Genomic DNA, 16,674 nt, shown 5'->3' on the forward strand with positions numbered 1-16,674 from the left:
AGGACCCGGGTACCTTCGAGACCGTCTTCTGCCACCAATAGCCTCCCACCGACCAGTCCGCTCCCACAGAGAGGGTCTCCTCAGGGTGCCATCAGCCAAGTTATGTCGGCTGGCGACACCCAGGAGGAGGGCCTTCTCTGTGGGAGCCCCAGCCCTGTGGAATGAACTGCCCCCGGAAATACGTAAGATCTCCGACCTCCGGGTGTTTCGTTGCGCTTTGAAGACCCTGTTGTTCCGCCAGGCCGGGCTATCAACTTAATAATTTTAAATTGGGGTATTTTAAATTTTGGGGGTTTTAAATCGGCCAAATCTATTTAATTATTTTAATTTTTAATTATTGTTGTGTCTTGTGTTTTTAAATTGGCTGTACACTGCCCTGAGTCCTTCGGGAGAAGGGCGGTATAGAAATAAAATTATTATTATTATTATTATTATTATTATTATTATTATTATTATTATTATTATTATTACCCACGCCTACACAGTCATGTGACCAGCTAGCCACGCCCACCCAGTCACATGATTGCCAAGCCACACCCCCAACTAGGCCACGCCCACATAACCTGTTGTTAAAAAAATTGAATCCCACCACTGGTGAAAGGGCCTCATAAGTGGAATAGCCTAGGGCCTCTTTCAATCTAAATCCGGCCCTGCATAGGATACTGCCTCATAGTCATGCTGCCCATCCATTTAGATCCTAATTGTCTACTCTGCTTGAGAGCAGTTCTCCAAAATCTTATGCAAAGGTATCAGCCCTTACCTGATTTTTAAAATATTATCAACTAAATCTGGACTCTTCTGCTTGCAAAATGTACATATTCTGTCACAAAGCCATGTCTTTTGTGATATTCCTCTTGGTGTCAAAAAATTCAAACGTGGTTCCACAGATCTTGCTCAGATTGTAGAAAAAAAATATTTCTCTTACTCAGATATTTGAATATGATCATTGACATCCAGAATTAAATTGCAGCTTTTAATTTTATTGTATGGAAGTATTCTGAAATTACTTTATATATTTTTTGGTTGCTCAAAGTGTTTTTCAGAGTTTGGATCAGGCTCAAAAAAGGCTGTATAGGAACAAAACAAAGTCTACCACAAATCAAAACCTTCTGTTTTAAAGCTAGAATTAGTCTGTAGTTATGTAGACTTTAGCTTCTAAAATTCTCCAGTCAGATGGCCATGTTGTGTGTTCTGAGAGATCAGCTCCATACAATTGAAAAGCAATCAGGCTAAGGAAAGGGGGCTTAACACCCACTGTTTTAAAACTAATTCTACAGATTGTTCCCTGTTAGCCTTGAATGCTGGTGAATGAATCTGCTTTTTCAAAGTTCTCAGGGGTCATTTTCACACAATTCTTTACAACTCATAAGTAGAGGGCAAAGTAGTCACAACACACAATAACCCTGCTTGTTTTGTGCATGTGTTTTGGTATCTTAGCAGCATGAGAAAATAACTCTAAGCAGGGACAGCATTGGAAAGGTAAAAGTTCAATTTCCCCCTACTGGCCACAATCCAAGTAATGAGAGAGCTTCATTTGAAATTTCAAAGAGCAGCTTCCAGGAAGGGATTATAGAGATAAATCTGCTCTTTTTACTTAGGTGGATCTAAGGCTGCTGTTTTCATAATAAAAATGTGCCCAGAAATATTACACAAGAGCCTTTTTTTATGTTTGAAAATATGAAGATTTCCAACTATATGGAGGGCAAAGCCTGACTGTCTAAATGTCGTGAATCTCAATTTCAGCAATTTTAAGATGAATGGACTTCAATTCCAAGAAATTTCTTCTGGTCTAAAGGGCAACTATCCTTCCTTTGAATTTGAGTACAACTGCATGTGATCTGGAAACTGCACCGCCCCACCGTCTCCCACCTCCATTTGTCCTAGATCATGCAAAACACTCTACATACAGGCAAATGCAGTAAACTGTCCTTCAGGCCTCCTAGTTGAATGCTGAGTAAAATTTACAGTGCATCAAATCTACATTTGTACTATTGTTGATGAGCATAGAAGTATCCATATTTGGATCAATCAGAAATATCCATCAAAAGGTACTGGCAGATGGATAATTTTGAACTACTGCTGAATGTTCTATAATTTGTGGTTGTTTACAAACTTACTTCAAGAAATAGTATCTACATTGATGCATCAGGGATAAAAGTTCTTTACTACCATGTTCCCCCAATAATAAGACCTGGTTTTATTTTCTTTTGGGCTCGAAAATAATCACTGGGGCTTATTTTTGGAGGGGGGTGTCTTATTTTTCTTCACCTACAGAAGGCAGCGAGTGCAGGGGCTGACAGGAGTGGGAGAGTTGCTACCGCCAGCCCTGCCCTCCGTCCCATAGTCTATTTGTCTGCAGCACCAACAAACCAAGCTCTTGACATGCCCCAGCCTTCACCTACCCTACCTACTGGCCCTGCTGCTGCTGGGACACTGGAGCTTGCATCATACTCAGGCTGCTGCTATGGCAAGGTAGAAAGCCATGTGGCATGTCAGAATCGGTGCCCTCCACCTCTGCCCGGATGTTGGACCTGCTGCACCTGCTGCTGCTGGCCTCGCAGGGGCTCTTCACCATGCTGGCTGTGCTGCTCTGAGCAGCACTCCTGGGCTCCTCCTGCCTGGCGTGGGGCAACTTGGCCCAGATCTACGACCTCTGGAGCACCTGGCAGAGTGCAAACTGTGGTTGCCGCCTGCTCCAGAGCCACAATGTGAGCTGTGGAATAGAGGGGACCTCAGCTGCAAAGTTCCCTAGCACCGCAGGCAGGGCCTGGGCTAGCAAGAGTGTGCCAGAAACACCTCCACCGGAGAGACAGAACAAGAGGCAGCTCCTGGCCCTCGCTGGCTCAACTGATCCGTGGGGCTGCGTGGGGCTGCGTTTAAGGGGCTGAGCCTATATGAGGTGACCAAGGAAGGGAAGGGCTGCCTCCTGTGCTGGCCATGCCCATCCCTTCATTAGGGCTTATTTTGGGGGTAGGGCTTCCAAAAAAATCAGGCTAGGGCTTATTTTCAGGGTGAGTCTTATTTTCAGGGAAACATGGTCCAATAGCAGACTGATGAACAATCTGTGGTCTTCTGGATGCTTCTCAACACTTCTAACCATATGACTGAAGGTTGAACATTGAACCACAGGAGCAAATTTTAGGACTTCGTGAGCTGATTGCCTTCAAATGTCCTCCAAATCACATGGCACATCAAAGACCTATTTTGAACGTTATTATTATTCAATAGATGTGTTCATATAATATGTTAACCACAAACTCACATTATATTTATTATGTTATGTGAACCTAGCCATTGTACTTTACAGCCCATAGTTTATGATTTATCATACTATGTGAATTAGACAGTTGTGACTTATTTGGTAAAAATGTATAAATTATTAAAAAAAACATTATTTGCATGCTGAATAACTTACATTTGGGTGGTTCATAAGAAATACATGAAACCAAAGCTTGCATTCTGCAATGACTATGTGCACACACTATGGCTCAAAATAACCAATTTTAGGCTAGCATGATAGTTAAACCCAGCTAATATGAAGTCTTGGAGGTACCAGCATTCCCGTGCAAGTTGCATGTTGCAGGATAAAATCAGAGGTGCAGGATAGGGTATCTTTCAGGATTGACCCTTCCTTTACAGGACAAGAAGCAATGGGTGGAATCTAATCAAGGAGAGAACCAACCTAGAACTAGGGAGAAATTTCTTGACAGTTAGAACAATTAATCAATGGAATGACTTGCCTCCAGGAGTTGTGGGTGCCCCATCACTAGAGACTAAACAGTCACTTGTCTGAAATGGTACAGAGTTTCCTGCTTGAGCAAAGGGTTGGACTAGAAGACCTCCAAGGTTCCTTTCAACTATGTTATTCTGTTAACTGTGTGATTAATAAAATTGTAATAAGCTTTATGGGATATCCCAAATTCCCTGGCAAGAACCTGAAAATCGATCATAGTTAAGATGTTTGTGTTAGCACTGTATCTCTGCTTCATTCTTGCCACTGGCAAATAACATATTATAGTCAACAGATTAACAGATTTGACAGAGTTTTATTGCTCTTTATTAAGGAACAACAAATCTAGACATCTCTTCTCTTTTTGAGACAAGTGTTAGTCTTACCTTGTAATAAACATGATATAAATTTGTGTGGCTGTAATCATCTATTTATTAGAGAGAAGGAAAGAAAAAACTGTTTTAAATAAATGGCTGTCTGGATGTCAGTTCATATAATATTGTAATAAATTGGCAAGAGGTCAGAGGTTTTGCTTTTGACTGGTATCTATTAGCAGCCTGATTTACCCCTTCATTCTAGGTATAAAGGATTAGAGCTACCTCACAGATAAAATATTTTTCCTTCTCTATCCTATGCGTTAGGTACAAGGAACAGAGAGTGATGTCTAGAAATCCTCTGTGTGCGTGTGCGTGTGTTTGAGTGAGATTTCTCCCTTTCACTACATGCTGACTGGGGAATTCTGGGAGTTGAAGTCCACATATCTTTTTTTTATTTATTTAAAACGTTTTAACAGTCATTACAACAATTTTCCCCACTCCTACCCCCCATCCCCCCTCTCCCTCCAACCACCCTCCTCTCCGACACCCACCCCCCGGACTTCCCAGAGCAAAAACAGGGTATAGCATAACAAACATAAGCTAAAATAAGCTAACTTTCTGTGGTCTCCAAACTCCCCCTTGCTCTTTAACTCCCCTTTCAACTAACTAAACATATTCAAAAAGAAAATATAGGTTTCATTCATAAGCTATTTGAAACTTTTTAGTCCGATATTTGTTTTGAATATAGTCAATCCATCTTCTCCATTCCAATATATATCTTTTATTTGAATGGTCCTTCAAATACGCTGAAATTTTACCCATCTCTGCTAAGTTCACGACTTTTAGTGTCCATTCTTCAATAGTAGGCAAGTCTTCCTTCTTCCAGTACTGTGCCACCAAGAGTCCGGCTGCTGTTATTAAATTTAAAATCAACTTAGTCTCTATAACAGTACAATCTGTAATTATACCTAACAAAAAAAAACTGTGGAGTAAATTTTATCTTCTTTTTGAGAATATTTTGAATAATCCACCATATTTTTATCAAAAATGCCTTAATTTTTTTTACATGTCCACCATATATGATAATACGTGGCATCATCACATTCACATCTCCTAACACTTAGGTTGCACACTTGGATACATACAGGCTAGCTTTTTAGGATCCAGATGCCATCTATAAAACATTTTATAAAAATTCTCTCTTAAGTTTTGGGCTTGCGTGAACTTCACATTTCTAACCCATATTTTTTCCCATGTTTCCATCATTATTGGTTCTTCAATAGTTTGTGCCCACTTTATCATACAGTCCTTAACTAACTCCGCTTCTGAATCTATTTCTAGCAATGCATTATAAAACCTTTTTATATGCATTTGACTTTGATCTCTAATCTGTTTTACCAAGTTCTCCTCATTTTGCAGAAAACCAATTTTCTGATCCATCTAGCTTGCAACTGTACATATTGAAACCATGTTCGAATTGTCCTTTCTTCTCTTAGTTGATTCAAAGATTTTAATTGTAGTATACCTCTTTCCTTGTTAAGAAGCTCTTTATATGTAATCACATCCTGCCTTTGCTCTACACTTATATTCTCTATCGCATGTCTGGGTATTACCCACAATGGTAACTTCTCGTTTAGTTTATACTTGTGAAGTCCACGTATCTTAAAGTTGTTGAGGTTGAGAAACACTGATGTGGAGCATCCTTCCCACGATATGTTGGCTATGACTCCATTTCTTCAGTAATGAGCCCAAAGTGTTCCTGGGATAAAGGAATTTATAATCCAGTAAGTCTAGAATGTTTGTTTGGGAGATGTTGGTATGGTCACATGATCAAACTTCAGATGTTTGGCAACTGACTCATATGCCCCCCCCCTTTTTTGGGATCATCTGGCAAGCAAAGTCAATGGGGGAAACCAGATTCACTTAACAACTGAGTTACTACCTTGCAGTGATTCTCTTACCAACTGTGGCAAGAAAGGTTGTAAAATGGGTCACCAAGGAGCCTTGGTGGCACAGCGGACTAAAGTGCTGTTAAGTAGTACTTAGCTGCCAGCTGCCTGCAATTACTGCGAGTTCAAATCTCACCAGGCTCAAGGTTGACTAAGCCTTCCATCTTCCAAGGTAGGTAAAATGAGGACCCGGATTGTGGGGGCAATAAGCTGACTTTGTATAAAAAAGAACACCGCTTGGGGGGGGGAGCGAAAGCCCTACTAAGCAGGTATATACAAAAGTATGAAGGCTATTGCTTAACCCATTGTAAGCCGCCATGAGTCTCCGGAGAAAGGCGGCATATAAATTGAACCAATAAATAAACATTGATTTAACAATTGTCTTACGTAGCAACAGAAATTTTGGGCTTAATTGTGGTCGTTAAGTTGAGGACTACCTGTATCAGTGGTGGGTTCCTCCCGGTTCGTCCCCGTTCCACCGAGCCAGTAGTGGTGATGATTTGACATCATCGAACTGGTTCTGCCCCCCCCGCCCCCACCCCCCACCCCTGCATTATTCTTACCTTTTATTTGGCCCCACCCCCAATTTATTGCTGCCTCCTGAGTCCCAGCTGATGGGCTATAAGGAAAAAACCTGTTTAAACTCTTGCCGCAGGGCTTTAAAGGGCCGCCTTACAGCTGATCAGTTGTAAAAGGCAGTTTGGTGGTAGACCGGTGCCTCCAAAAACAAATGAGTAGACCGGTGCCTGCAAAAATACATGGGTAGACCAGTGCCTGCAAAAATACATGAGTAGACCAGTGCCTGCAAAAATAAATGGGTAGACCAGTGCCTCCAAAAACAAATGAGTAGACTGGTGCCTCCAAAAATAAATCTGTAGAACAGTGCCTCCAAAAACAAATGAGTAGACCAGTGCGTCCAAAAACAAATGAGTAGACCGGTACAGCTCTGCAAGCAGTTAAAAGCCTGGTAGACCAGTACCTCTGCTAAATCCTAAAGAATTGTTGCATGACCATCAAGCCACGCCCACAAAATAAGCCACGCCCACAGAACCGGTAGTAAAAAAATTTAGAACCCACCCCTGGATGGAAGGCTGAGTCAACCTTGAACTGGTGAGAATTGAACTGCCGAACTGCTGGCAGTCGGCAATCAGCAGAATTAGTCTGCAGTACTGCATTCTAACCACTGTGCCACCACATAGTGGCAGTAGCATTTTGGGACAGCAATATCTATGTTTATATATCAGATAAAAAGTTACTGGATATGTATATAGCAAAAGAATTAAAAGTCACTTTCTAAAAATATTAATTTTTGTTGTCACATTACTCCCACCAGCAGTAAAACGAAGGGAAAATATGAGTGTGTGAAATGAAACATAAATGTGAGTGTGTGTACGTATGTGTGTATGTATAATTGTAATATATAAGACTGGACAAAGTATTCAGTATTTTTGTTTTTACTTTTAATTTCCTAACTTTTTAGACCATGAGAGCAAATTGTTAGTATCTTAACCCTCACCTTAATCCAGCAAGAGACATTTTAAGTAGAATAAATTAAGCTTCTGCAGGGAAACCTTGCCAGCCAACCTTGGTAGTAAAGATCCTTTGAGGATGTGCTCTAGGGCAGGAGTTTAAATGCCTTTAATTAGTCTTATTATTGTTTGCTAGGCACATGAAAATTACTTGAGGCCTCAGGGGATAATGAGCAAAGCAATACAATTGCTTTTCTTGGAAGACTCTGGCACCATAATTGGTTGGGTTAATATGTCAAGTGACCATGAGGATGTTGACTCTCTTAGACTGATGTGGCCTGGGTGTGCCTTTCTCAATATAGAAAGAGACAGTCTGAAGAACTGGCAAGGAAAGTTATTTCATGATATTGAATTTCCTCTGCAAGGCAGAGGCCTGTCTCAAGATGTGAAAATGGAAAATCTAAGGCAGGACAGTCCCTGAGGTAATTGCAGCTTAAATAATGTTTTGTTGCTCTATACATTACATATATAACTGATATTAAATATATAATTAATATTTCAATAATGTTTTTCTTCAGTACTAACGGCACCACCATCACACCGTATCATGAAAACTGTAGGCCACCAAGAAAATCCTTCATATTTGAATGGTAATTATTTCTGGAGGAATGAATGTAATGTCCATATATCTTAACCAAGCAAAATCACATCAGTTAGTTTTAATGCAAGCTTATTGCTACTAATATATCTTGACAAAACTCAAAACAGGTCAAAAAGGCAGAAAGTTTTGCTCAGAAAGAATTAATTATGTTTCATTTAGGAAAATATCAGAATGAAGAGTGAGTTAAGATTCCCCAAATAAGAGGCAAATTGGATAAGGCCATAGCCCTCCGCAGGGGTGAAATGCTACCGGTTTACTCCAGTTTGGGCAAACCGGTAGCAATAAAAACTACCGGTTCAGGCAAACCAATAGTAAAAAAACCCCGGCAGTTTAAAAAGCTACTGGTTCCTTCGAACTGGTATTTCTGACGATCAGCTCTGCAGCAGGGTTTAACTTCCGGCTCGGCGGAACCGGGCTGAACCGGGAGGAACCCACCACTGCTCCCATCTATCCGAAGTCTATTGTTGGGGAAAATATGCTGACTCTGTAAACCGCTTAGAGCATTGTGAAGCGGTATATAAGTCTAAGTGCTATTGCTACTTATTAGACTAATGCAGAAAGTATTTCCTGAAGATAGAAAATAAAATATACCATTCATATACTACTGTAGAGCTAACTACAATACATTCTTATCCAGAATATTTTTTTTATTTCCACAAATCTGGCAGTCTCCAAAAGATGAAATTTCAGTTTTGCTTGAACTCCTCCAGAAGATAATTGGGACAAAAATGAATCTTTCAAATATGAAATTTAGTGGTGATGCTAATTTATCCAATGCATAATAGGAAGGCAGTTTTAAAGAGAACAATTCACTATGCTTCCAGGCAATGCTTTTGAAACTGAGCTGAGTTCAACGTATCTAGACAATGTTTCACATTTGTCCTTGCTGTCATGGAACAGCATGGAGCAGTGTTTCTATATGTTCAGAGATCAATCTGAAATTGTAGACTAATAAAATTGAAAGGAACTTCAAACATAATCTAGCTTCACATCAGCTGACACAGGAAATTAATTTCCACCGCATCTCTAAGAGGTTATCCTTTAGCTCGGCTTACAGTCTTCCGAGGAAGGAGCATTCACCATCTTTAGTACCAGTCTGTTCTATTGCTGAGCAGCTTGCACAGGGAGGAAATGCTTCCTAATGTTTATCTGAAAAGTTTATCTGCATTCAGAATAATATCGCTGGCTGACATTGACATTATCATGACATTAATTAGATAATGATGCTGCAGCTTGCTGGAATAAAGACAGATGCCCTTTGATGCTTCCACCCATATTATTGATGTGCTACTGCACTGCTTCTCTAAATTATTCTTTCACTGATGATCGAATAAAATGCTAGCAGAAGTCATCCTTTAAAAAGATGTACTGTGGTTTAAAAGTGGTCAGCAACACTATCTATGCACCCATACACAGTACATTCTGAAGCACCTTTTAACCTTTCATCCTGTAACAATGCATATACCTCGGGCCTAATTAATTCAGCAAAGAGTAATGGAATATTAAATCATGGTATGTATTGCCAAAAGATGTAGGTCATAGTCAGGTGCCCTAAAATATTATTTGCCAGCTCTTGAGATAGCAAAAAGGTATGGGGGCATAAAATGTAGTCTCCTATTGTTGGGGTCTATTATGCCTAATAATGAGGTAGCAAATGGTGTTTTAATGTGGAATTAATTAAAAAAAAAATTGTTGGTGGAGTTCCCTCACTTAGTTCCCCTTCACCAAGGTCTTCCATCTCCTAAGGGGAAGCAGCCACTCATCACTCCCTAACAGTACATGAGACTGGGTGAATGTAGATGGATGGCTGTAGTTACGTGGCCATTTGTCAGGTTACCTGGCTAACGGGTTGAACAACAACACATTATAACCTGTTGATGAAAGGTGGCATGGATTCTTTTTCAAAAGCTTTTGATTTTCCATGCTTTGACTTGTCCATTGGATCATTTCTTTACACAAATCTACCAGCAATTGAATGTGGAATTAGTGAGTTTGCAGCAGCCTAAACTAGCCAAAAGGAGGTGGAGAGATCAGAAACCTCTGACTGTACCATCAATCACATTGTTGATCAAGCATGGTAGATTGTCTTCACAAGAATTGTGTTGGGGAAAAAAGGGAGATCACTACTATGAAACTGGAATAGCTAAGCTGTCGCAACTGTGGATGGGTGATGGAGCAAAGGCAATGTCATCAGGACACGTTATAACAAAATAATTACTGGGTTATGTTCTTGCTGTGTTTAGGGGGCCCGTGAGAATGAGACTAGCCATCTCTATTAATAATATGGAGAGCTGCCCTATGGTGAGCTGCCATCTGATTCCAAATCGTCCCTGGTGAATGACAGCAAACTCCCCAGGATTTCAGCTTTTTTGGTCTATATATGAGCATACATTCAGGGGTGGGCTCCTGGGGTTCGGCAGGGTTTGGACGGTCCTCTAGCCAAGGATCGCTGGGGTTTAGCAATCCTCCAAATACCACCCCTGGCTGGCCCCTCCCACCCTGACCCACCCCCTCACCCTGACCCACCCCTCCCAGGAGTCTCCACATGGCCTGTTCATCATTCCAGGTAAGTGCACAGGCTGCGCGGAGGGTCTGGGAGGGCAAAAAATGGGGCTACTGGAGGTTCCAGAAGTCCAGAAATGGGCCTGTTTCCAGCCTATGGAGGGCCTCCGGACCCCGGGGGAAACAGTTTTTGTCCTCCCGGAGGCTCGAAGAAAGCCTCCGAAGCCTCAGGAAGATGAAAAATGCCTCCCCCCACCCTGCCGTGGTGCAGGCAGCCAACTAGGCCATGCCCACCATGGCCACACCCACCGAGCAACAAGGCAGCGAACCCATTGCTAAAGGATCTGAAGCCCACCCCTGCATACATTCAGTAGGCAGTGGTGGATCAGACAGTAGCTATTGTCAATAAAGGAGATACAGAACTTTTAGTTTTACCCAGCAGCACTCTCCCTGTACTCTAGTCCAGTCTTCCCTATTGGCTGCATAGTACAGGGAGGGAGGAAAAAGAATAGGAAGCACTAATGAGTGCTTTGCCTACAAGCCTGGAACTCCCATTTTTCCCCTCCCCTGCAAAAATGGCTCACACCTAAACTTTCGATCTTGATGGGCATTGATCTCAGCTGTATCAACCTTGTTTAAAAAGGCATGTAAAAGTACTTTTTCAGAGGAGAATGATATTCTTACTCATCTTTCTTGACAGCACAGAGTCTCCCAGTGAGAAAACAGCTTTCCAATGTAATAAAAGAGAGACCAAGGAGGCAGCGATGAAATGCACTTACCTTCGCTATCGGTTTGGAAATGTGAGCGTCCGTGCCTCTTCTGCGCATGCGCAGAGCCTTCTGCACATGCACAGAGGGTCAAAAACGGGACGTAATGACATCCCGGTGGTTGGGTGGAGCCTCCCGCCGACGACCCTACCAGTTCGCACGAGCCGGATAGATCCAGCCGGATTTCACCGCTGCAAGGAGGGTGCTGTAATCCATGAGAGGCCACAAGCCCATCTAGCCTGGATCCCTTCAGGCAACATTTACATTCTGAGCTACTGAGAGGAGGTGGGTGGGACATGTTCTTAAGCAACTGATAGCCACTAGACAGTGAGACTAATCTTTTCCAAAAGCTTCCAGGAAGGATTTAAAGAGAGAGTTGGAAATAGTACAAGTATGTTCTACCCAGTGGAAAAGGACATTGAAGGTTCAAGTATCTGAGCTATGATTCTGTTTATGTCTGTCTCCAGCCCTCCCAGCAGGAAATTTGCTTCTCTAGACAGAGAAAACAGTGCAGCAGAAGGATTCGGAAATGGGACACTGGATCCAGTCACCTCTTTGGGGATTAGGCAGGGTGGTTCTGATTGCTGGGTAAAAGAAAGAGACACTGAGTTCACTGAGCTCTTGAGTTCAAGAGTTTTCTAGATCCTTGTTGGCTGACGAGAGAGGTCGCTCATGCTTCTTTTCTGGCCTACAAACTGCAAGTCTGGCTAGACTTCCAAAGGCTGAGATAAATGGTTTCTGATAGCAGAGTCATATGAGCTCTATAGTGTGTACATATAATTTCTTTGTTTTTGGCAGTTCCATTCTTCTCCTAGCTTAATGTCACAGCCGCATTCCCAAGAATAGAGTGCTCTCTGGTGGCTACAGAAAGACCAAACAATTTTATATTTCACCTTCTCCTGTTGAAAAGAAACTAAAGAAACATTTTCTTTAAAATGGTGTCTATGATAAAGACACGTGCATATATTGCCTAAAATCTGTGATTTAAAAAAAAACAAACAATGATCATATCCTTCCTCATTCTTATAAAAAAGTGTGTAGTTTCCTGATTCAGTTGATTTAATTAGTTAATCAACGAAGTCTATACTTCCATCCAAACTCTTTTGAATACAATAGAAGTTACTTCTGAGGTACTATAGGTTGGTACTGTACTTAGGGTGCTGGAAGTATTCAAATGAGAGTGTTCAGAAGCAGAATGGAATGAAGGTGAGCAAAGCCCTTGCATAGATTGGCTATCAAGGTAGTTGATCACCAAGAAGAGGAAATGTCTCATTCAAACAGTGAGATATATAAGTGTACAATAATTCACATGGAGAGGAACACCAGCCTAAAAATAAGCATCTCTTCTTTTCTCTTTTCCAAATTCACTTAGTGCCTTTAAAATAAATACTACATTCCTAAGACTTAATCATAAACACTTAACACCATCATATAACACTTAACCGTGAAAGTCAAACTGATATGTCAATGGCATCCATAGGAGGAATGCACTGCTTTTGTGAAAATGCTGAAATGAAATATATTGCAAAGTTCTGCTGTAAACTGCAGCTGCCCCTGTGATGACTCAGGACAAGGCACGAAGGTCACACAGCCAGCTAAGAGTTCAAACTACCCTTCAATGCTCCAAATTTCCTCTCAAATGCCCACCTTCTTGGCAAGTCTCAGAGCAAAGTGTGTGTGTGTGTGCATGCGCATGTGTGTGCGCGCACACACACACACACATGGCAGTCTCTGGCTGCACCCAATCCAGCAAAACAAAGGAATAGAGAAAGGAGTCCATGAACCAAGGAACAAACAATGAATTCATGAACCAGGGAACAAACAATGAGTCCACAAAGTTAGGAACAAGGTATTGAGTCTACAAAATCAGGAAGAAGGCACTAAATCAGTGGTGCGTTGCTCCTGGTTCGGCCCGGTTTGGCCGAGCCAGTAGCGGTGACGCTATTATGTCACCGAACTGGTTCTCTTTCTTCAGGAGCTGGACCCTCCCGCCCGCCCCCCGCGTTATTCTGACCTTATATTTCTTCTTTTTTCGCCCAGCTGAGAGGTCCGGCAGAGCGGATTGGTGCACCTCAGCTGGGCAGATTCGCAGCGCGCTTGCGCAAAGCGCAAGTTTGGCGAACAGGCAAGCAAAGCAAGCATGCGCGTGGCGATCGCGCGCGAAGCACACACACAAAGAGAACTGGTAATAAAGCCGGTTAGAACCCACCCCTGCACTAAATCCACAAGTAAGAAAAAGCAAGCAGTCCTGCAAGCTCCAACTGTCTGTACCAGCACACCAAACTCTACCAATTTAGCGTTTGTTCCTCACAAATGCCCCTCCCCACAGCGTCTCCTTAAATCTCAGTCCCCAGGTGTGCCTTGTGAAGAGAGGTGGGGCGCTTTCCTCCTGAGTCATTGGGTTGGCCTGCGCTGTTCCCAACTTCTCTCCATCTCTGTGCTTGGGGATCAGGAGGGGGCAGTCCTTGCTCATCACCTGAGCTCTGTTGCTCCTCATGTCCACTGCTTGCCCTCTCTTGGTCATCCTGCCCCTATTCCTCCCTGCTAACAAGCTGTCCCAATCCTGAAGGGCCCTGAGCTGACTCTTCCTGCTTCTCCCCACATTCCTCCAAAGCCAATGAAGCCTCCCTCTCAATCTCTGGCTCCAGCTCAGGATGATCTTCCTCCGCAGATTCAGGCTCCGATGAGGGCATGACAGCCCCTTTGGGGAATGTGTGCAGCCATGACACTGCTGACATCAATTGGATCTCCCTTCTCCCCTTCTCCCTGCCAGTCACTTTGGTGTGCACAGGTAGCACTGATGGAAAGTAATCTTGAACTGAAATCTGCCTTGTAATTTCTCAGGACCTTCTATGAGAAAAGTTTTGATTCTAATATTTTACCAGAGAACCTGTGATCGCTTGGATTGTCATTTCAGAGATATTTCCTTACCAGATTCCTCAATGCGTTCAACGGTGAGAGAGCTTTGAATGCAAATTAAGAACTTCTAATGTACTGCCTTCACTGGAAGAGTTGGGATACATTCAAGATGTATCTGCCTTGAAAACAGCCTACGTTGAACTGTATAGAATGGTCAAACATCAGCATAAGAAACGTTTTATGACATTTTGTGTTATGTCATAAAATTGCTTTATGATAATGTTGATGCCATAAAAATGTTTTATAAAATTTGTCAAATTTCAATTCCATGAGACTCATGGGTCCTGCATTTTGGATGCATTATAAGGCCATTTGAGATACCTTAGTTCAAAAATTGTTGCCTTATGATGCCCTGTTTCACCCATTTAATGGTCATGACAATGAGAGTTTTCATAGTAGAGAGACAGAGAGACAACGAGACAAAAGGAAGGAAGGAAGGAAGGAAGGAAGGAAGGAAGGAAAAGAAAGAAAGAAAGAAAGAAAGAAAGAAAGAAAGAAAGAAAGATAAATAGATTGATTATTAGGGTATTCAGCCATTTCTTTCAGACTTCTATTAATGGTGGAGAGATTGTTTTTGCTGGTTTCTTCTTCCCACTGACACATATTTCCATCACTCTGAGGCCTTTCTGCTTCCCACAATTCACAATCTGAACAAGCTCCCTGTGGGAGGAATTCCTTCAGAAGATCTGCAATTTAATGGAAATGTGAGAAGCTGAGGAAACTGAAGACTATTGGAGAGATGTTTGTACAATAAAATATAGACTTATACATTTTGGCTACCCGGTAACTAAACAAGCACAAGCAAATCACACTCCACCCATAAAACCTTCACCCAAGCTTTCTTTTCCTTTGAAAGAAATATTAAGAGCAAATCCTTTCATTAAATTGGATGAGGGGGAAAAAAGATTCAGGATGAGAAGTGAAACGTCTTCAAAAGAAAAAACAAGGAAGTCCAAGTTGCCTCCTGAAAAAGCATCTTTGGGACAACCATGACCTTGATGATTGAGAATCTCTACAGACATTCAGGAGAATATTTCCATATAATATTCAAAAAAACCATAAACCAATGATAGGCTTTTCTTTCTTTCAGTACCAGAGGTTGACTTATGCTAACGTTGTAGATTATGAAAAGAAGTGTATCATTGCAAGACAGGGAGAAATAAATTTGCCATAAATATAGTACCTATTCTTAGTATGAATGTCTAATGACTTGATCTCCTATTGAGCACAACAATTGGGATGGGGCTGTGAACAAATGACTAAATCTTTGTTTTCAATGTCCAAGTCATTTTTTGTTTAGAAAAGTTAAGAATCTGGGAAAACCATACTATGATAATTAATATAATTAAGTAATTGGTTGCTATCACTGCATCCTAATACAGCAGTGCTAAAACCTGGAGGTACCATGACCCCCTAAAATAACAAATGAATGTATGTGATTGCCACATGCATAGAACTATCAGACCATGCTCAGACATTACTGACCCAGGAAATCGGAAGTGTGGTCTGACAGTGATTCAGCTGTCAAGATGCAAGCCAGGTTTGCACATGATTGTCTGAATGCATTTCCAGAACCAAACGGATGGCCTTTGCGCTTGCAAGAATAGGTCTTGCAACAGTTTGCCTTGTTTCTGAATGCTATTTAAACCAATCCAGCCAGGATTCTTGTCTTCTTGTATGCTTACTCCAGGCAACCTGGTCACTTCCACTCTTACAGGGAGAGGATGATTTCCAATGGGAGGCCAGTGCACTCAGGATATTTGGAGTTGGCACACAGATTCACCACCAGAACTCATTTCTAGAGCCAGAGCAATCCTTGATAGTCATCGTATTCACAGAAACAGTCCCTGATCACTCAGCTAGGATTCAAATGCTTTCAAGACTGTCTGAGTTTTCCTCTTTGTTTCCTATTCAAAGCAGACCCTGGCACGGAGACCATATGTGCTCTCCAGGCAGCCCAGCCATGCTTGCCCCTCAGAGTGATCTATCATCTTCCTGCAAAAAGTGGTATAGGAGTTGCGATTTCTGGAGCCCAGATTCAAACTCAGTGCCAGGGCCCAGTATGACACCTTCCGATTAAGTCCAGGAAGAAACAATCCTTGGAAGAGGAACATCTGACTAGGAAATATTGCCTCAATCCCAGGGGTGGGATTCTACGTTCGGACCGGTTTGGGCGAACTGGTAGCTCCGACAATCAGCTGGGAGCAAACTGGTTTGCTCTGACAATTAGCTGGGCCCGCCTGCCCCTGCGCTTTACTTATCTTCACAGCTGATTAGCGTGACATAGCAGATTGCTGCGCCTCAGCTGTTTTAATTCCCTAGCACTAATGCGGAAGGTGATTTTTCGTTGAACTGTGCAC

This window comes from Pantherophis guttatus, chromosome 1 (assembly GCF_059756535.1).
Source record: "Pantherophis guttatus breed Tessera chromosome 1, ASM5975653v1, whole genome shotgun sequence".
In the NCBI taxonomy this organism is placed as follows: Eukaryota; Metazoa; Chordata; class Lepidosauria; order Squamata; family Colubridae; genus Pantherophis; species Pantherophis guttatus.